The following is a 22,188-nucleotide window of genomic DNA, read 5'->3' as shown; positions in this document are numbered from 1 at the left end:
GGCAAGGGCTAGAAGGGATACTTCGTGAAACGGCAAAACAGTTGTTGCGCTAATGAAGAGACCCAAGATTAAATCCAAGCCCGAGACTAAGTGCTTATGTTATGAGGAGAACGGTCACTGAGGCGGAGCAACTCTAGATACTTGGTAGATAAGAAGGCTGGCAAAATCGAAATAAGTATATTTGATATACATGATGTTGATGTGTACTTTACTAGTACTCCTAGTAGCGCGAGGGTATTGGATACCGGTTCGGTTGCTAAGTGATTAGTAACACGAAATGAAAGCTAAGGTATAAACGGAGACTAGCTAAAGGTGACGTGACGATAAGTGTTGGAAGTGTTTTCAAGGTTGATGTGATCAAACGTCGCACGCTCCCTCTATCATCGGGATTGGTGGTAAAACCTAAATAATTGTTATTTGGTGTTTGCGTTTAGCATGAACATGATTGGATCGTGTTTATTGCAATACGATTATTCATTTAAAGAGAATAATAGTTGTTCTATTTGCTTGAATAATTACCCTCAATGGTTTATTGAATCTCGATCGTAGTGTTACACATGTTCATAATATTAGTGCCAAAAGATACAAAGTAATAATGATAGTACCACTTAGTTGTGGCACTGCCACTTGAGGCATGTTGGTATAAAATGCATGTAGAAGCTCCATGCTGATGGATCTTTGTACTCACTCATTTTTGAAACGTTTGAGACATGCAAACCATACCTGTTGGTATAAATGCATGAAGAAACTCCATGAGAGATGGATCGTTTGGACTCGCTTGATTTTGAATCACTTGAGACATGCAAAACATGCCACATGAAACAAGAGAGTAACTTGTTGGGAATAATACATTTTTGATGTGTGGAGTCCAACGAGTGCTGAGTCACGCAGTGGATATCATTATGTTCTTACTTCACTAACGATTTGAGTAGATACATGAGTATTTACTTGATGAATCACAAGTCTGAAATATTGAAAAGTTCAAGACAATTTCAGAGTGAAGATCGTCGTGACAAGAGGATAAACTGTCTACGATATGATCATAGAGATGAATATCTGAGTTACGAGTTTTGGTACGCAGTTAAGACAATGTGGAAATTGTTTCTCAGTTCATGCCACCTGAAACACCATAGTGTGATGATGTGTCTGAATGTCATAGCCACGCCCTATTTGATATGGCGCATACTATGATGTCTCTTATCGAATTACCACTATCGTTTATGGGTTATGCATTAGAGACAACCGCATTCACTTTAAATAGGGCACCGCGTATTTCCGTTGAGATGACACAGTATAGACTGAGGTTTAGAGAAATCTAAGCTGACGTTTCTTGAAAGTTTGGGGCTGCGATGCTTATGTGAAAAAGATTTCAGTCTGATAAGCTCGAACCCAAAGCGGATGAAAGCATCTTCATAGGATATCCAAAATAGTTGGATACATCTCCTATCTCAGATCCGGAAGCAAAGTGTTTGTTTCTAGAAACAGATCCTTTCTCAAGGAAAGGTTTCTCTCGAAAGAATTGAGTGGGAGGGTGATAGAACTTGATGAGGTTATTGAACCATCACTTCAACCAGAGTGTAGCAGGGCGTAGGAAGTTGTTCCTGTGGCGCCTACACCAATTGAAGTAGAAAAACTGATGATGGTGATCATTGATCTTGGGATCAAGTTACTACAAACCTCGTAGGTCGACAAGGTCGCGTACTGCTGTAGAGTGGTACGGTAACCCTGTCTTGGAGGTCATGTTGTTGAGCAACAATGAACCTACGAGTTATGGAGAAGCAATGGTGGGCCCGGATTCCGACAAATGGTTGGAGGCCATGAAATCCGAGAGAGAATCCATGTGTGAGAACAAAGTGTAGACTTTGGAGGAACTGCTTAATGGTAGTAAGACTATTAAGTAAAGATGGATCTTTTAAAGGAAGACATACGATGATGGTGATAAGTCACTATTAAGAAAATCTCGACTTGTCGCAAAGATGTTTCCGACAAGATCAAATAGTTGACTATGATGACACTTTCTCACTCGTAGCGATGCTAAAAATCTGTTAGAATTATGTTAGTAGTTGCTGCATTATTTATGAAATATTGCACATAGGATGTCAAAACATTGTTTCCTCGATGGTTTCCTTGAGGGAAGATTGTTTGTGATACAACCAGAAGGTTTTGTCAATCCTAAAGATATTAACAAGTATGCAAGCTCCAGCGATCCTTCAATGGACTGGTGCAAGCATCTCGGAGTTGGAATACACACTTTGATGAGATCATCAAAGATTTTGGGTTTGTACAAGGTTTATGAGAAACTTGTATTTCCAAAGAAGTGAGTGGGAGAGCTATAGAATTTCTGATAAGTATATATATATGTGGTTGACATATTGTGGATCAGAAGTAATGTAGAATTTCTGTAAAGCATAAAAGGTTGTTTGAAAGGAGTTTTTCAAAGGAATGCCTGGATTGAGCTACTTGAATGTTGAGCATCAAGATCTATGGAGATAGATCGAAACACTTAATAGAAGTTTCAACAAGATGCATGCCTTGACAAGTTTTTGAAGGAGTTCAAAATAGATCAGCAAAGAAGGAGTTCTTGACTGTGTTGTAAGGTGTGAATTTGAGTAAGACTCAAAACCCGACCATGGCAGAATAATAAGAATAGACGAAGGTCGTCTTCCATGCCTTAGTCGTAGACTCTAAAGTATGCCATGCTGAGTACCGCACCTGATGTGTGCCTTGCCTCAAGTCTGTTAAGAGGTACAGAGAGTGATCCAGGATTGAATCACTAAACAGCGGTCAAAGTTATCCTTAGTAACTAATGGACTAAGGAATTTTTCTCGATTATGGAGGTGGTTAAAAGAGTTCGTTGTAAAAGGGTTAGGTTGATGCAAGCTTTGACAGTAATCCGAATAACTATGAGTAGTGAAACGGATTCGTATAGTGGAGTAGATATTTGGGGTATTTCCGAATAGCACGTAGTAGCAGCATCTAAAAAGATGACATAAAGATTTGTAAAGAACACCCGGATCTGAAAGTTTTCAGAACCGCTGACTAAAACCTCTCTCACGAGCAAGACGTGATCAGACCCTAGAACTATATGGGTGTTGGATTCGTTAGAATCACATGGTGATGTGAACTAGATTATTGACTCTAGTGGAAGTGGGAGACTGTTGGAAATATGACCTAGAGGCAATAATAAATTAGTTATTATTATATTTCTTTGTTCATGATAATCGTTTATTATCCATGCTATAATTGTATTGATTGGAAACACAATACTTGTGTGGATACATAGACAAAACACTGTCCCTAGTAAGCCTCTAGTTGACTAGCTCGTTGATCAAAGATGGTTAAGGTTTCATGACCATAGGCAAGTGTTGTCACTTGATAATGGGATCACATCATTAGGAGAATCATGTGATGGACTAGACCCAAACTAATGAACGTAGCATGTTGATCGTGTCATTTTGTTGCTACTGTTTTTCCTGCGTGTCAAGTATTTGTTCCTATGACCATGAGATCATATGACTCACTGGCACTGAAGGAATACCTTGTGTGTATCAAACGTCACAACGTAACTGGGTGGCTATAAAGATGCTCTGCAGGTATCTCCGAAGGTGTCCGTTGAGTTAGTATGGATCACGACTGGGATTTGTCACTCCGTGTGACGGAGAGGTATCTCGGGGCCCACTCGGTAATACAACATCACACACAAGCCTTGCAAGCAATGTGACTTAGTGTAAGTTGCGGGATCTTGTATTACGGAACGAGTAAAGAGACTTGTCGGTAAACGAGATTGAAATAGGTATGCGGATAGTGACGATCGAATCTCGGGCAACTAACATACCGAAGTACAAAGGGAATGACATACGGGATTATATGAATCCTTGGAAAGATCTTCGTAGAATATGTAGGATCCAATATGGGCATCCAGGTCCCGCTATTGGATATTGACCGAGGAGTTCCTCGGGTCATGTCTACATAGTTCTCGAACCCGCAGGGTCTGCACACTTAAGGTTCGACGTTGTTTTATGCGTATTTGAGTTATATGGTTGGTTACTGTTGGGGATATTACCTGTTAATAACCCGCCCAAGTTGGGCCGGGTCAACTTATCAGGCGATTCATCTGAGCGTGGTTCGGGCCTTGGCCTGGCAAGACCGAAGGTTGTATGGCAGTTTATAATTTCCGGAAGGTCTCCAAGATTTGGAAGATGGCGACTTGGAGATCGTAGAGGTCACGATTTGTAGAAAGGAAAGTACCCTTGTAAACCCTAGGGATTCGACCTGTATATAAAGGTGAGTTCCAGGGAAGAAGAGGACAGGTTAGAAACCATCGAGTACTAGGTCTGGCGAGTTACGCCCTCCTTGTAATCAAAACTCCATCAATACAACTCAAAGCAGGACGTAGGCCTTTACCTCCTCACAAGGGGCCGAACCTGGGTAAATCGCCGTCTCTCTCCTGTTCAACCCCTTTGAGTCGCCACCAAGGTGCGATGGCTCCAGTACTAAGTCCTTTCACGAGGACATCTGCCGTGACAAAACCACGACAGTTGGCGCCCACCGTGGGGCTCACGCACGGTGGAGTTGAGTTCTCAAAGGGAGCCCTACCAGGGTTTGGGAGTTACGCGACGGGGCTCATGCCCGGAGCCGCCGTGGGAAGATCTACATCGACAACCAGCAATGGGGACCCGAGGCGGATTCGATCGAATCTGGTTACAGGGTCCCCTTTGGCAAGATCAACATCTTCATCGGCATGATCGGATCATCTGTGCCTGAGCCGGACATCTCCACCGACATCGTCGAGCCGGCCAGGTATGTCCGCCCAGTAGTGACGCCAAATCTGACTCACCCGGTCTTTGTTGGGTTCACGCAGGGATCGGAGGAACCAGAACACTCGGCGTCCCAGGAAACTACACCAGTCAACACTGATGACGAATCATCCATGGGCGATTCAGATTGAATCCGGTCTCTACATGGGGATTGTCTTGGGGGCTTGTCGCTGGCCATGGACCCCGAAGTCCTTGACCGAACCCGCCGCCAGATCGCTATTTATATGGCGGGGGCGACTCAACCCTCGCAAAACCCTACAGGAGGCGACGGAACCGGCGAGACATCTAGAAGCCCGGCCGCTGTCTTGGTGGAATTAGCGGCGGAAATCACAAGGCTGATGGCGACTCCCCTCACACCGGAAAATCAGGAGGAGGTGAACACGGAGCTGGCGAAACTCAGAGAAGCAGTGGCAAAGGCTCATCGGGATGCCGAGGTGGAGTCCGCCAGGATCGAGACTCGGCAAGCTCAAATTGCGGCCGAAAGGACTCGCTTAAATACTGACAACTGGCGGCTCGAACGACACCAGCGCGCATCCGACGCCGTCCATCAACGGAGACACCAGGGTCGCCTGCCCCCTGATCTCAACCCGACCCGCCTGTTCGATACTCCACGAACTTCTGGGGCCGGAGCCGCCCTAGGGGGAGGACCGGGTCAACCGCCTAACCCACCGGTTCAGCCAATTGAGGATCGCATTCCGCGATTCCGGACGCCTCAAGGTCACTTTTCCAATCCGGTGGACAACGTCCTTGCTGCAACTCGCCATTTGGAATCTCTTCCGATTCACGACAACACTCCTGCCGAGATAGAAGCAATGAACGCCATTGAGATGTTGAAGACGGCGGTGGTGCAAAACGCCCAGTTCTCACATAGCCTAGATAGGCTGCATTCCACTCCCCAGGCGAGTTACACCAGGAGTCGGCCAGAGGACCAGCCCGCCGTAAACAGCGGGCCGCGACCCGTCCCTCAGGACAACCCGCCTGATCATCAGAACCCGCCGGGCCGGGATCTCCCGAACATCCAAGTCGCCCCAGCCCCTCTCGTCGGGAGCGGCGGGCGAGTAGGGGTGCCGTGCTTGGCCCCCGCCCTTCGCAACGAACGAATGCCCAAAGATTTTAAGGGACCAAGAAAGGTGCCTAACTACACCCCGGACCTTGAGCCGACATCATGGGTCGAGAGTTATGAAATCGCCATGGACATGCTCGACGTAAACGAGGCAGTCTTCGCCAGATACTTCACGATGATGCTCGAGGGGTCAGCACGTACTTGGTTAAAAAACTTACCCCCCAACTCCATCCAGACCTGGGCCGAATTGAAAGAGCGATTCATCAAAAACTTCCGAGGAACCTACAAATGTCCAATGACGATCGTCGATCTGCAGCACTACGTTCAGCGCCCTGATGAGTCAGCCCACCATTGGTCACGGCGGGTTGCGGAAATTATCCATTCGTTAGATGGCATTACGGCGGCTCAGGCTGTGTTGATCCTCGAGCAGAATTGCCATTACGAACCCCTGGTACAAAAATTGGGGCGACTCAAGCGAAAGGTCCAAGACATGGGAGAGCTGATGGACACCCTCACTAGGTACGCTGAAGCGGATGACACCAAAGATCCCGGTGAGGACGGTAAAGCTAATTCGCCCAAGAAGGACGAGTCATCCAAAAATCATACCCGGTTCCAGGGACGTAACCGCCACAGTCAAGGAGCCAATGGCAAGAGAAGGCAGCAAGAGGAACCTTCAGATTTAGTCGCCAATACCAACACCAATAGTGGCAACCAACGCCAGAAGAAAAATAGGGGATTTAGTGGTAAGAGGTCGCGTAACTATGAAGAGTTACTCAAGGGCCCTTGCCCACACCATGCCACGGCAGACGGCCCGGCGACTCACTCCTGGGAGAACTGTTTCGTAATGCGGGAGTTTCGGGCGGAGGAGATCAAGAAAAGCCAAAACGATGACCCGGACCAACGGCAGGAGCAGTTTGCTGCACCCAACCAATGATAGAACCCCTTTGGCGGTTTTCCCGAGCTAGGGGCTCAGGGAGGCTCGCAGCCAAGCAGCGGCCAGTATCCGATGCATCACCAGCGGCGGTATAACCCGCCAGGAGCCTTTCAGCAGCCGCCCCCATAGGGGGCTCCGCAGGGTCAGGATGACAACGGAGGCTTCCGCAACAATCCCAAACAGTTAAGCAATGGGCAGTATCACATATTCACCACCAATGCTTGCAGACGTGATAAGAAGGTGAGTCACCAGGCGTACAGTGTGTCTGAGCTGGCGCTTCCGAGGTACCTCCACTGGTCTGAGCAGACCATATCATGGAGTAGGGAGGATCACCCGCCCAGAGTTGACAACCCTGGCGATTTAGCGTTGGTCGTAGCTCCCCAAGTTGTGGGGTACACCTTGTCCAAAGTGCTAATGGATGGTGGCAGCAGCATTAATATCTTGTATTTCGACACTTTCCAAAGGATGAACCTATTGGAAAAGGACCTGGTGCCTTCAACCACGGTTTTCCACGGAATCGTTCCAGGCAAGTCGGCGTACCCCATAGGCCGAGTCAGACTCACAGTGGCGTTTGGAACGGCGCAGAATTACAGGTCCGAGTCGCTGATGTTCGAGATGGTCAAATTGAAAAGCCCCTATCATGCGCTATTTGGGCGGCCGGCTTATGCTCGTTTCATGGCTCGCCCATGCTATGTTTACCTTAAGCTCAATATGCCCGGTCCTAAGGGACCCATCACGGTTGAAGGGGATAGAAGGATTGCAAAGGAATGTGAAGAAGGGGACGCGGCTTATGCGGAAGTCGCCTGCGCTGCAGAGGAGCTCAAACATCATCGGGCCAATGTTGACCCGGCGGACATGTCACCCCTAAATAAGCCAACAACAGATACTGAGTCGCCCCTCAAGTTCAAACCGATGGATGACACTAAAACGATCGATTTCGTTCCCGGCGATTCATCCAAGCAGTTCACCATTGGGACGGGCCTGGATCCCAAATAGGAAAGTGCGCTCATCGAATTCATCCATGAGAATTGGGACATCTTCGCATGGAAGCCTTCTGACATGCCTGGTGTGCCGAGAGAATTCGCTGAGCACCATCTTAATGTTGACCCAAAGGCAAAACCTATCCAGCAGTATCTTCGCAGGTTTAACGAGGAGCGACGCAAGGCGATCGGGGAAGAGGTTGCCCGTCTCTTAGCCGCCAGATTCATCGTGGAGGTTTTCCACCCCAAATGGCTGGCTAACCCGGTTTTGGTACTCAAGAAGAATGGTACTTTCCGTATGTGCATTGATTACACGGACCTCAACAGAGCTTGTCCAAAAGATCCTTTCGCTCTTCCCCGCATTGACGAGATCATTGACTCGGTGGCGGGATGCGAACAATTGTGCTTTTTGGATGCCTACTCTGGATATCACCAGATCAAGATGGTCGTGGAGGATCAAGAGAAGATAGCTTTTATAACCCCCTTTGGGGCTTTTTGCTATGTGTCCATGCCTTTTGGACTCAAGAGTGCGGGGGCGACTTATCAGCGCTGCATCCAGAATTGCCTCCGCAGCCAAATCGGTCGCAACGTCCACGCCTACGTCGATGATATTGTGATCAAAACCCGCCAGGGGGAGACGCTACTGGAGGATCTCAAGGAGACTTTCGATAATCTGCGGATATATCAGATGAAGCTGAATCCCACCAAGTGTGTTTTTGGTGTTCCTGCAGGGAAATTGTTGGGCTTCCTGGTGTCTGAGCGTGGCATTGAAGCTAACCCGGACAAAATCGAAGCAGTTACATCCCTTGGAAAGCCGGCAAACGTTAATTAGGTTCAACGACTGGCGGGTCGCATTGCGGCTCTAAGTCGCTTCGTAAGTCGCCTGGGAGAAAAGGCGATTCCTCTTTATCAGTTACTAAAGAAATCTGACCAGTTTGTTTGGACAAATGAGGCAGACGAGGCGCTCGAAGCCTTGAAACGGCAACTGGTTAACCCGCCGATCCTGGCCGCCCCGACTGAGAAAGAGCCCATGCTTCTGTATATTGCGGCAAACTCCAAAGCAGTAAGTGTGGCAGTGGTCGTTGAAAGAAAGGAGGAAGGGAAGGAGTACCCAGTGCAAAGGCCGATGTATTTTATCAGCGAAGTGCTAACCCTTTCCAAGCAACGGTACCCACATTGGCAGAAGTTAGTGTATGGGGTGTTTATGGCGAGTCGGAAATTTAAGCATTATTTCCAAGAACATCCTATCAAGTGGTTAGTTCTGCCCCCCTCGGGGACATCATCCAGAATCGGGAGGCAACAAGGCGGATTGCCAAGTGGGCGATTGAACTTGGGCCGCATCACGTACGATACACCCCCCGCACAGCCATCAAGTCTCAAGCCTTAGTTGATTTCGTCAATGACTGGACGGAGTTGCAGGCCCCGGAGGACAGGCCTGATCTTACATACTGGACTATTTATTTTGATGGATCTAGACAGCTGGAAGGCTCAGGGGCTGGCGTGGTATTGGTATCCCCTCAAGGAGATAAATTCTGTTATGTCCTCCGACTCATGTTTCCGTGCACTAACAATGCTGCGGAATACGAAGCTTTGCTTCACGGCTTGTGACTCGCCAAGGAGATGAATCTGATGCGAGTCAGATGTTTTGGTGACTCTGATTTGGTGGCGCAGCAAGTTTCAGGTACCTGGGATTCTCGGGACCCTGTGATGGCGACTTACAGAAGGGCTGTGTCTGACGTGGCGGGTCATTTTCATGGTTATTAGGTTGACCACATTGATCGGCGCCTCAACAAGGCAGCTGACGCCCTTTCACGTCTTGGTTCCCAGCGAAAGTCAGTTCCTCCCAATGTTTTTCTGGATATTTTGCATAAACCATCCGTGAGTTTACCATCGGAGGAGGAGTTGGCAATACCGGATCCTGAGTCTCAGTTGGTGGCGGCTCTCCACGTCACGCCGGATTGGGTTCTTCCCTATTTGGCTTATCTCGCCCGAGGCGAGTTACCAACAGACGAAGTTTCGGCCCGTCAAATTGTTCGGCGGAGCAAATCCATGGTGATCATCAATGGTGAGTTATGTAAGCGGAGCGCCTCTGGAGTTTTTCAACGATGCGTTTCCTCCGAAGAAGGATGCATAATCTTAAATTACATTCATTCCGGAGACTGTGGGCATCATGTCGGGTCACGCTCTTCGGTGTCAAAGGCATTTCGTCATGGTTTCTTTTGGTTGACGGCTCATGCAGATGCAGAAGAGATAGTTCGTCGGTGCAAGGGATGCCAGCGTTATGGATGACAGGCTCATGTGCCGGCTCAAGAACTAAGAATGATTCCCATCACTTGGCCTTTTGCGGTCTGGGGGTTAGACATGGTCGGCCCCTTTAAAATGCCATCCAACAAGAAAACCCATTTGCTGGTGGCGGTTGATAAGTTCACCAAGTGGGTTGAGGCAGAACCTATTGGAACTTGCGATGCGGAGACAGCGGTCAAGTTCTTGAAGAAGCTGATCTTCCGGTTTGGATATCCACACAGTATCATTACTGATAATGGTACTAACCTGTCCCAAGGGGCGATGCAGGAGTTTTGCCGTCGAGAACATATCCGGCTTGATGTTTCTGCGGTCGCTCACCCACAATCTAATGGGCAGGCGGAACGGGCGAATCGGGAGGTTTTATAAGGAATCAAGCCCCGACTCATGGTTCCCCTAGAGAAAACCCCAGGATGTTGGGTCGAAGAATTGCCTTCAGTACTGTGGAGCATCCGGACCACCCCGAACCGGTCCACGGGTTTTACCCCTTTCTTTCTGGTCTGTGGAGCAGAAGCCGTTCATCCTACTGACATAAGGCATGACTCGCCTAGAGTTGCCGTATATGTGGAGCAAGACAACGTACTGGCGCATCAAGACTCCTTGGACGCCTTAGAGGAGGCACGTGACTTGGCTGCGGCCCGTTCGGCCATCTATCAGCAGGATCTACGGCGTTATCACAACCGCCGGGTTAAGAGCCGGACCTTTCAGGAAGGTGAGTTAGTTCTTCGGTTGATACAAGATCGTGCTGGCATGCATAAGTTGTCACCACCATGGGAAGGACCGTTCATCGTGAGCAAAAATCTTCGCAACGGCTCTTATTATCTGGTGGATCTCCGGCCTGACCGGCCAACCACGGAGGCTGAGTCAACTCGCCCCTGGAATATTGCCCATTTGTGGCCTTATTACACTTGAGCTCTTAAGCTCTGCATTTTGTAAGTTTTTCAGTTTCATTATGAAGTAATAAAATTAAAATGCTTCCCGACTTTGGGGCTTCCTCATTGAGATCAATTTTGTCATCCCGTCGCAACCTTATGAGCCGACGAAATCATTATCATCTAGGGTGGCGCTTGAGCTTTCTGACTCGCCCCATCCTGTCGCGACCTTATGAGCCGACGAAACCATCATTTAGGGTGGCGCTTGAGCTTTCTGACTCGCCCCATTCTGTCGCGACCTTATGAGCCGACGAAACCATCATTTAGGGTGGCGCTTGAGCTTTCTGACTTGCCCCATCCTGTCCCGACCTTATGAGCCGACGAAACCATCATTTAGGGTGCGCGCTTGAGCTTTCTGACTCGCCCCATCCTGTCGCGACCTTATGAGCCGACGAAACCATCATTTAGGGTGCGCGCTTGAGCTTTCTGACTCGCCCCATCCTGTCGCAACCTTATGAGCCGACGAAACCATCATTTAGGGTGGCGCTTGAGCTTTCTGACTCGCCCCATCCTATCGCGACCTTATGAGCCGACGAAACCATCATTTAGGGTGGCGCTTGAGCTTTCTGACTCGCCCCATCCTGTCGCGACCTTATGAGCCGACGAAACCATCATCTAGGATGCGCGCTTGAGCTTTCTGACTCGCCCCATCCTGTCGCGACCTTATGAGGCGACGAAACCATCATCTAGGGTACGCGCTTGAGCTTTCTGACTCGCCCCTTCCTGTCGCGGCCTTATGAGCCGACGAAACCATCATCTAGGGTGCGCGCTTGAGCTTTCTGACTCGCCCCATCCTGTCGCGACCTTATGAGCCGATGAAACCATCATCTAGGGTGCGCGCTTGAGCTTTCTGACTCGCGCCATCCTGTCGCGACCTTATGAGCCGACGAAATCATTCTTGGGTGGCGTTTGAGTTTTCTGACTCGCCCCATCCTGTTGCGACCTTATGAGCCGACGAAATTGCTATTTTTTATTTACCTTCCTGGCAGTGCCACAAGGTTTTCCAAACTTTTTTCTGATTTATCTTGAAATATTTGTTATCACTTATTATTCATTAAGATGATTTCACATATGTTTTTCAAGCTTAGAACAGGTTGATGATCAAAATCACTTTATCCATGGCGGATTAAGCATTATAAAGAATTTTCAAACGGCGGATCTAGTATTTCGAATCGCCTTAAGGGCGACATAAGGATTCTTTTTGAAGGTATCACAAAAGCAGTACCGATTCCTAAAGGAGACCTATTTCATGGCTCTTAGGGCCAAATCAATGAAGTTTATTCTGCTGACGCCCTTGGATCGTTTTGCTGCGAGCTTTGGCCAACCTCAATTTGCAAGTCGCCCAGTACCCAGTTACACTTGGCCAGAGCTGCAAAGTCATCTTCATCGGTAAGGATTGATGAAAGATCTGCGTCCAAGTCAAAAGGGTTCTTGGGTCACCGTGGAGTTAAGCTGGTCGTCACAAAGGTTGGCGGGTTTACCTTCTTGTTCTTACTATCATAAGCAGCCTGGTACTTTGATAAGTCCAGACTTGCAGCAAGTTGAGTCGCCGCCAGCCGGGAGTCATTGATGACACACTGGTAGTCCTCTTCGATGAATTCTGACCCGTCATCCTTGAGTTGAGGAAAGCCTGCCGCTACTTCTTCTGGGTTGATCTCTGGAGTATACGCTAAGCAGCGACTTAATGTAGTCAGCACTCCCTTCCGGGCGGCTGACCGAGTCAACTCACCAATCTGGGGAGGAAGCGTGGATAGGCAGCCAAGCATCTTCTTTATGGAGGTTATAGGCTCCTTGGCGCCCATCACTGCTTTCACAGTCAATACACTGTCGGTATACAGCTGCTCTGTCAGCGTGTAAATCGCCTTCAGCATCAGCACGCAATCATCCTGAAGGTTGGCGGCTCTCAGACATGTAAAAGGGGTAATGATAATCAGCGACTCAAGATAAAGAGTTATTTGTTTAAAAAGGTCAAAGGTTTGAGTATTTTACCAAAGACAGCTTGCGCCATGTTTGAGATATGACGTTTCAAACCAGATAGCTCTTGTTGCACAGTAGCTAGCTTGGCTTCAGCTTTCTCTGCTCGTTTTGTTGAAGCATCTTGGTCAGCTTGAGCCCTTTTTAAATCGGCTTTTAGTTTTTCCATCTCAGCTAAGACCAGTTGATACTTCTCCTCCGATTTGGTTCGGGCATCCTGCTGATCAGATAAGTTTTTCTTCAAGTCGCCAAGTGCTGATTCAGTCTGGATAAGAGTTTCCTGTTGAAGTACATGATAAGGGGCAAGTCTCAGAACTATTGCAAGCAATATCCCTGACACTTGGGGGCTAATGTATAATTTTTTTCACACAAAATTATACAGCATCAAGACCCGACTCATCTTTTTACTAATGACCCGGCCCTTGGGGGTTACTGGTCGAAAGTTTTTCTAAATGATCAAGACCCGGCTCATCTTTTTACTGATGATCCGGCCCTTGGGGTTACTGGTCGAAAGTTTTTCTAAATGATCAAGACCCAGCTCATCTTTTTTACTGATGACCCGGCCCTTGGGGGTTACTGGTCGAAAAGATTTCTAGTGATCAAGACCCGGCTCATCTTTTTACTGATGACCCGGCCCTTGGGGGTTAATGGGGATAATATAGTATATAACAAAACTTACCTCATGTTTATTTTTTAGCATCCGAAGCAGGCTTTTCTCCATCTCATAACTCGCCTCCAGGCGACTTGCAAAACCAGAGCAAAGTTCTTTGAATTCCAGATGTTCATATTCAGAAAGCTTAGCCTTGGAGAGTCCAGACTCAGGAACGGTTTGAGATGATGATGGCACATGCTTTGATAAAACCGCTGTGGCCGGTTTAGAAAAGCTGGTACCAGTGATAATTACAGCGTCCGGGTCTTCTGTTGTTGTCAATGGACTTGGCGGCTTTGGGGCATCCATTGTTTCCTTGGGCGAGCTAGGAGGATCCATTTGATCCTTAGGCTTGTCTTGGTCCGGGTTATCTTGGATCGGCGCCGGCTCTTTGATGGGCTCTGAGATTATGATAGGAGTTGACCCGCTGGTTTTCCTCTTCTTCGCCTGTGCCCTAAAAGAGGCAAGAGGCGCGTTTGACGACTGAAAATTTATCACCATCAGATTCAAAGTAAAATTATCAAAGGACTTACCCAGGGACACGGATCATTGGCGGAAGTGTCGACATTACTGAGTCGCCAGATGTAGGAGGAGAATTCTGCAAGAATTATACGTCAAAGATATAGGCAGGTTACAAATGCGATCCAAAGAAACATGAAGAAGTGTTGTTCATGGGTACCTCATTTGGCTTTCTCTTGTTCTTTGTTGGTAAGCCGGACACCAGATCACCGGAATGACTTCGGGTCTTTCGATTTGAAGTGTATTGTGCTTTCTTCAGGAGGAAATTTGGGTCCAAACAAGCATTTGGATGTGAGAAGAGAACTTTCCCACAAATTCACCTGGCCGGCTTAGGAGGAGAAGGAGATGAATCGGAGGAAACAGAAATTACCTCTACGGAATCCTCCTAGCTTTCGTTGTCTTCATTCTATTCAAGAGAGGTAGAGACATAAATACAAAGTCAACAGTAATGGATGGCGAGTGAAAAGAAGATAAGTTTTTACCTCTGAAGGTGCATCGCCGACTTGAGATTCATCGGCTTCGGATGGCTCGGCCACAGCAGCTTTGCCCTTGCCCTTGGTTTTCTTCTTTGGGGGCGGCTTAGCTTGCTTCATGGTTGGCTTTTTGGGCTTCTTAGACCAAAATTTATCACCTTTCTGGAATGGCATATGTTATAAAAGGCCATAATTCGAATGAAACACAAGGAGTAAAGACAAAAGGCGGGTTAAAGTTGCTTACCTTGGGCGCCAGATTAATCTTGCAGAAGGGTTTGAGGCCGATTTGGCCGCATTTTCCCGCAGGCTCGCCGGTCAGCTTCTTGATGATGGTGACAATATCATTTTCCGTTAAAGCCGTGTGGAAATAACATTGAGGATGATCTAAGGTGCCGTCAAATTCGCACATTAACCCGTCCCGGCGACTTAAAGGGAGGATGCGCCATTCGACCCAGCAGCGGATCAAGTCAACCCCAGTAAGGCTGTTGTTTGTCAAAGATCTTAACTCGGATAATACTGGGATAAAATCTGATTCCTCCTCTTTGGTGAGCTTGTCCGGAAGCTTGAAATTCGTTGGAAGGCGATCTGCCCTATAGCCCAGAAGCTTTTTTCGCCTGCAGGCGAGGTCTCTTGACAATAGAACCAAGACTCACCCCAGCCTTTGGGATGGCTTGGCATGGCGAGTGAGGGAAATGGGCTATCCCTGCGGCGCTGAACATTTACACCGCCGAGTTCCAGGCTGGGGCCGTTGTGAAATTCTGTTTGGCGATTTAAGTGGAAAAAGTACGAGAATAAGGGAACTGAGGGTTCCATCCGCAGGTAGGCCTCACAAAACACTTGGAACTGGCATTGGTTGCTTATCGAATTGGGCCCTAGATCCTGGAGGCGGACGCTCATGAAAGCCATGGCGTCTCTAAGGAACTTCGATCCAGGCGGCTTAAAACCCCGCTCAAGGTGTTCGACGAAAACAACTATCTCCCCTTCTTTGGGATTGGGGATTTCCTCTCCAAACCCGGTACGCCAACCGATAACATCCTGAGGGTCCAAATTTCCCGTTTTCACATAATCCGCTAGTATGGTATGTTGACTTTGGTAGGGAGCCAGTCACTTTTGAAGACGGTGCCCATGCTACAAAGGAGTAAAGTACGGGTGAATTTACACGCTTGAACATCTATCGTAAGAGGTGGAATAAGTTCTTTTGACTCGCCAAGTAATTTGTCCGCGGACTGAGGAGAAATCTTGACCCGTCATATAAAGATCCGAGTCAGGTTGCTATGGCGACTTACGAAGTTTGGCTACTCACAAGAGTTGTGTCTTAAAGCGTCGGAGACATTTGTTCAAAATGGTGAAGTATGAAGACTACAAACAGCTTTTACGCAACGAGTGGTAGATTATGGATCTACTGGACAGCCGAAAATAAATGGGGAAAATGACTGGATCCGGCAACTTACAAGCAGGATGAGATAATGTTGTTGGTTTGATGCAGTATTACTCTAAAACATGCAAATCAAGGGCGGATATGTGAAGGTATTAGAGACCTTGGTTTTCTCGTCGTCATCAATACTAACTAATCAAGGATAAGTAACAAATATTCGGGAAGACATCAAGAACATGGCAGTGATGAACTTCGAAAAGGGATGGAGATCTGCTCTTAAGTAAGCGGTGACCTAACCTGATGGGTTCGGCCAGAGATGGTCGACGGCGACGAAGGCTTTTGGAGGGGCACGGAAATCTCGGTCGGACGCAGAGATCTTCGGCGGCGACGAAGTGCCTGGCAACAGCGAGGTGGTCGACGATGGTGAGATGGTCAACGGCGGCAAGCAGCTCGGCCGCGGTAAAGTGCTTGACGGCGACAAGATCTTTGGGCGGCACCAAAGCTTTCGGGCGACGACAGGAACTGCGGTCAGCAGCGGAGCTCTCGGAAGGCAATAAGGGTTTCTCGCTATGATAATGGGGAGAAGGTTGACGAGACTGGTGGGTGGAATGCGCCAGACCTGTCCCCCCCCCCCACTTATTTAATAGGGCAGGCGCTGGAATCGAGGCGCCGTGGGCGGGAACCGCCGAAGGATAAAAAGATTCTCCATAATGGCGCTCCGGAAATTTTGGGATAGCAATACCAAAGGATCCCTTAGGATTACGTTAGTCTTTTCCGGAATTCAAGGGATAAGAAGATGCCAACAAGAAATGGTTTGGCGATTTAAGTCTTTCCACGATAGATGACGGGTTAAAGTTTCTGACGTATAGAGAAGGATGAAGAATGAATTGCCTTTAACTGAGCGAAAATATTGGCGTGAAGAGAATTCAAGTCAATCTGGGGCCTAATGTTGGGGATATTACCTGTTAATAACCCGCCCTAGTTGGGTCGGGTCACCGAATCAGGCGATTCATCTGAGCGTGGTTCGGGCCTTGGCCTGGCAAGACCGAAGGTTGTATGGCGGTTTATAATTTCCGGAAGGTCTCCAAGATTTGGAAGATGGCGACTTGGAGATCATAGAGGTCACGATTTGTAGAAAGGAAAGTACCCTTGTAAACCCTAGGGATTCGACCTGTATATAAAGGCGAGTCCCAGGGAAGAAGAGGACAGGTTAGAAACCATCGAGTACTAGGTCTGGCGAGTTACGCCCTCCTTGTAATCGAAACTCCATCAATACAACTCAAAGCACGACGTAGGCCTTTACCTCCTCACGAGGGGCCGAACCTGGGTAAATCGTCGTCTCTCTCCTGTTCAACCCCTTTGAGTCGCCACCAAGGTGCGATGGCTCCAGTACTAAGTCCTTTCACGAGGACATCTGCCGTGACAAAACCACGACAGTTACCGAATGTTGTTCGGAGTCCCAGATGAGATCACGGACGTCACGAGGGTTTCCGGAATGGTCCGGAGACGAAGATTGATATATAGGATGACCTCATTTGATTACCGGAAGGTTTTCGGAGTTACCGGGAATGTACCGGGAATGACGAATGGGTTCCGGATGTTCACCGGGGGGGCAGCCCACCCCGGGGAAGCCCATAGGCCTTAGGGGTGCCGCACCAGCCCTTAGTGGGTTGGTGGGCAAGCCCAAAGAGGCCCCTACGCAGGAATAAAAGAAATCAGAGAGAAAAGAAAAAAAAAAGGGGAAGTGGGAAGGAAGGGAAGGACTCCACCTTCTAATCCTAGTTGGACTAGGATTGGAAGGAGGACTCCTCCTCCCCCCTTCGGCCGAACCCCTTGGGGCTCCTTGAGCCCCAAGGCAAGGCCCCTCCCCTCCCACCTATATATACGGAGGTTTTAGGGCTGATTTGAGACAACTTTGCCACGGCAGCCCCACCACATACCTCCACGGTTTTTTCTCTAGATCGTATTTCTGCGGAGCTCGGGCGGAGCCCTGCTCGGATAGATCACCACCAACCTCCGGAGCGCCGTCATGCTGCCGGAGAACTCGTCTACCTCTCCGTCTCTCTTGCTGGATCAAGAAGGCCGAGATCATCGTCGAGCTGTACGTGTGTTGAACGCGGAGGTGCCGTCCGTTCGGCACTAGATCGGAGCAGATCATGGGACGGGTCGCGGGACGGTTCGTGGGACGGTTCACGGGGCGGATCGAGGGACATGAGGACGTTCCACTACATCAACCGCGTTTATTAACACTTCTGTTGTGCGATCTACAAGGGTAGGTAGATCTGAAATCCCCCTCGTAGATGGACATCACCATGATAGGTCTTCGTGCGCGTAGGAATTTTTTGTTTCCCATGCGACGTTCCCCAGCAATTGCCATGCTAACTTTGCATCATTTGCGCAATTGTTCACGTATGCCATGCCATGATTACCATGCTTTGGATGTGCACTGTTTTGGATGTTGTCCATGTTGTGTGAATTATGCTTCCGCTATTGCACATGAGGATACCTCCATAGTTTCCTCATACATGTTAGGAGATTGTGTTCCATCCCATCCATTGCATTATCCAACTAATTGTGTGCACAATACGTTTGACATTGCTATGAATGATATGCTTGTGCCACATACTTGTTGTAATTTGCGTCCCACTCATGTTGACCATAATAACTATCATTGCATGATGGATGGCGTATTCCTATACCATGCCTCAAATATCTTTGAGCATTGTTTATCTTGTGCTAACTCTCACGTGCACATACACATCATGATGGATGATGTGTACATATACCACACACATACTTTGTTTCGTGTGTCTCCTTGTGCAGGTACACATGATTCCTCGTCAACGTCGCAAGCACACGAGTTGATGAAACGATCTCTAGAGAGCAACAAAGACGTGTGATACCATGGAGTGCTTACCCTCCACCAAAGTTGTCAGAATCGTGACTCAAGTCTTAGAATCTTATGACTTTACAATCCAAACTAGCCCCTCTGATTCTACGATTGTTCATAGAATCTAAGTTTCTACGATCCTAATAGTTATGATTCTACGATTCACGATCCTACCAACGGAGCTACGATCCGATTCAGAATCACAATTCTAACAACCTTGTCCTCCACCCACCCACGTTGCGCAAATACTTCGCGCATTTCTTCTACATGGCTCTCACATGGCTATGGCTTATTGTCCATTACCCATCTTATGTCCATATTGCCATGTTCACTTTGCATGATATGCTCATTTATATGCCCTTGCCATGCATTTGTGTCCCATGTCTTGCATCTCACATGACACTTGATTCTCGTATTTGTATGTGTATTTGCAAGCATCATGGAGATATTAGTTGTTATTGCAATGTTTGCTTTGTGCCCCATGCATATGATGATGCTTTGCTCTTGTTTTGTGATCATGCTCGCTATATGTCATGTGCATTATTTATGCCCACTAGTTTCACACATGACATGATTTCCTCTAGTATGTTGCGTCTTCGGACTACTAGTTTGCGTGACATAATCACTATACTTGCTTATGTTGCATCACCGATGATTAATACTTGCTCATTTCATGCGGTTGATGACAACCATTGCCATGCTTCGCACATGATTGATATTGCCTATTGTCATATGTCTCTATGTGTTGCCTCATGCTCGCTATTGCCATGTATTGAGTGCAACAATGCTATTAATATTGCTAATGAGATTGCCCCCATAGCTTTCACTCATATTATTGGAGATTTTGACAACTTTCATGTGAAGCTTGCTTGTCTTCCTTCCTTGCACCATATGCCTATTACCATGAATATTGCCATTGTTGCATCATATTATTCATGTTCTTGTGCCCCTAACGGTTATGTGCAAGAGAAGAGAAGAATCATGATGGACGATGTGTTCATCTACCATGCACATACATTATTTTCTTTGTTGTGTGTATGTGTAGGACGCTTCGACTACATGTCAACTTCCACATCACATGAGTTGACCATTCGAGCTCTTGAGAGCAATCCATGCTACTCCGACGTGTTTCTACATCGCACTTGCTTGCGCGTCGGCATTGTGACGGACGCACAAGGTCACACTTTCGAGGTGACATCCTTCTTGAGCATGGATATTGTGACTCGCGCTACTTGTGTTGCTTGTACCAAGTCATATATTGGTCCTCTTGGACCACTTACTTGCACACGTGTTAGTGATATTGCTTTTCTTCAAGCTTGCCTCATTTCCATGCCTCATGATATATATGCCTTGTGTGTTGCATCCGATTTGTGGATTGTTTGCTCTTATCATATGCTTGGTTGCAACAATGCCCATTATTAACTCGTGCCATGCCACATTGCTTGCTACATGCTTGACTTGCTTGCCTCACACATGATGAAAAATTGCTATTTCTATTGTGTTGAGTGCTACACTACCTTCATTACACCATGCGCACATTATGCTTGGATTTCTTTGCACTTTGGATTGCTCCATGTGTTTACAGACTTCATCTTACTTGGTGTTGTGAATGATTCCTGTGCCTACCGTCAACCATTCGTTGAGCACTTTGTGCATGCTTCTTATGATCGTGAGATAGATGCTTGTTATCTTGTCACGCATATTTGCATCTCTACCTCACCCTTGCACAATTGTTCCCGTAATCACATTGCGTGTGCTCAATTTATATTCTTGGATGACATGCCACAATCCTTTGTAACATCACATGATATGCATGATGACAACACTAGCTCGGCGATTCACCACATGAATGCTTGGTTTTGCTCTAACGCTAACCACATTTGTTTTTTCAAGTGTTTGTCGTATTTTCTCCTACCACATGAATTCGTAGATGGTGATGATACAGAGCATCCCACGGACATCAATATGGTATGAGTTGCCAAGTGACACATGTTACTTCTACTTCAAGCATACATAGGTGAATCTTCTCCTTCACACGTGTCAGCTTGTGTCCTTCCAGGATGATATACTACTTGACACTCCTCCTGTGTGCATGCATATGTATTGTCGGAGCTTCACAACTGACGAAGAGGAGTGCCAGCACCTGCGTACGACTACACCATCCGCGAGGGAGTCTTGGAAACGAAGACGGAAGAAGACGGAGCTGCGGACTCTACAGTGGCCGGACGACCGACGTCTACCAGACGTCCGATAGACTCCAGCGGTCGGACGACCGACGCCGCCCGGACGTCCGACACATCCTAGCCTCCGGACGTCTGACACGCTCCAGAATTCTGGTGCCAAGATACCAGAGGATTTTGCCCGTAAATCCGACCCAGTCGGACAACCGAGCCCCGGACGATCGACAGACCACCCGGACGTCCGATCCCTCACGAGTCGTCGGACGTCCGAGACCTCCTGTGCACAATCGTGGATTTTGCCTTGTATCTCTCTCCCACTTACCCCTTCGTGGCTAGCACTATATATACTCCACTCCCACCTCCTTTCTAGGGTTAGCTGTGTATTGACAATTACTTGTTGAGCTTAGCTCCATCTATTACCTCCTCCCATGAAGATGCCTCCATGTGAGAAGACCACTTACTGGATGCCAAGGCCCCTTATGAGGGAAGATCCCCTGGTGGGTTCATGGCCCCATCTCCCCACGGGATTTGGGACGAACTCTACCATGTATATTACTTTCCCTTTGCTGTTCATGTACATTTGTGGATCTCGTGTGTGGTGAGTCTAGTAGATGTATGATTGGACTTGTTTTTGAGTGTTTTCCCATGTCATTTCTTCCCGTTCATCCCCGTGTTCTTGAGGAATCCTCCTCCAATTCGTGAAAGATCAACACCCACGGGCCTGCCCCGTATTAGAAGGGGCCCATCCCACCTGAAACTCAGGGAGCTTTACATAACTCTCTGAACTAAATCTTCTCCCCGAGTTCCAAAGATGACAATCGTCTTGTCCTCCATCCTTGCATCGTCATAGTGGTGGACGACAATTTATGGAGAAGATGAAGTCTGAACATTGTAGATAAGGCATGCACTCATCAATGATGGCCTCCTCGGTGGAGCTATGATGCATGCAGACACGGTTGCTGCTCGGCCTTCACTGCAACACCACTAAATCTTCTTTGGCCAAAGGGTGGCCTTCATTCTTCCTGGCCTTTATGCCAATAAAAAGTCAACACAACGTTTGGTCAAAGTCCATGGCAGGATGTTGTGAAGACCTCATCATTC

At 47.8% G+C, this 22,188-nt stretch overlaps 1 long non-coding RNA gene across 2 annotated transcripts in view; it reads right to left on the bottom strand.

Annotated features, from left to right (window-relative positions):
* The window catches only part of LOC123425867, a 37,532-nt gene that overhangs the window by 14,230 nt on the left and 1,114 nt on the right, over nucleotides 1-22,188 (bottom strand). The window lies entirely within an intron of this gene.

The sequence above is a fragment of the Hordeum vulgare genome, chromosome 1H (assembly GCF_904849725.1).
Source record: "Hordeum vulgare subsp. vulgare chromosome 1H, MorexV3_pseudomolecules_assembly, whole genome shotgun sequence".
Taxonomy (NCBI): domain Eukaryota; kingdom Viridiplantae; phylum Streptophyta; class Magnoliopsida; order Poales; family Poaceae; genus Hordeum; species Hordeum vulgare.
The sequence above is the reverse complement of the archived record's forward strand: the minus strand, read 5'-3'. Positions and strand labels throughout refer to the sequence as shown.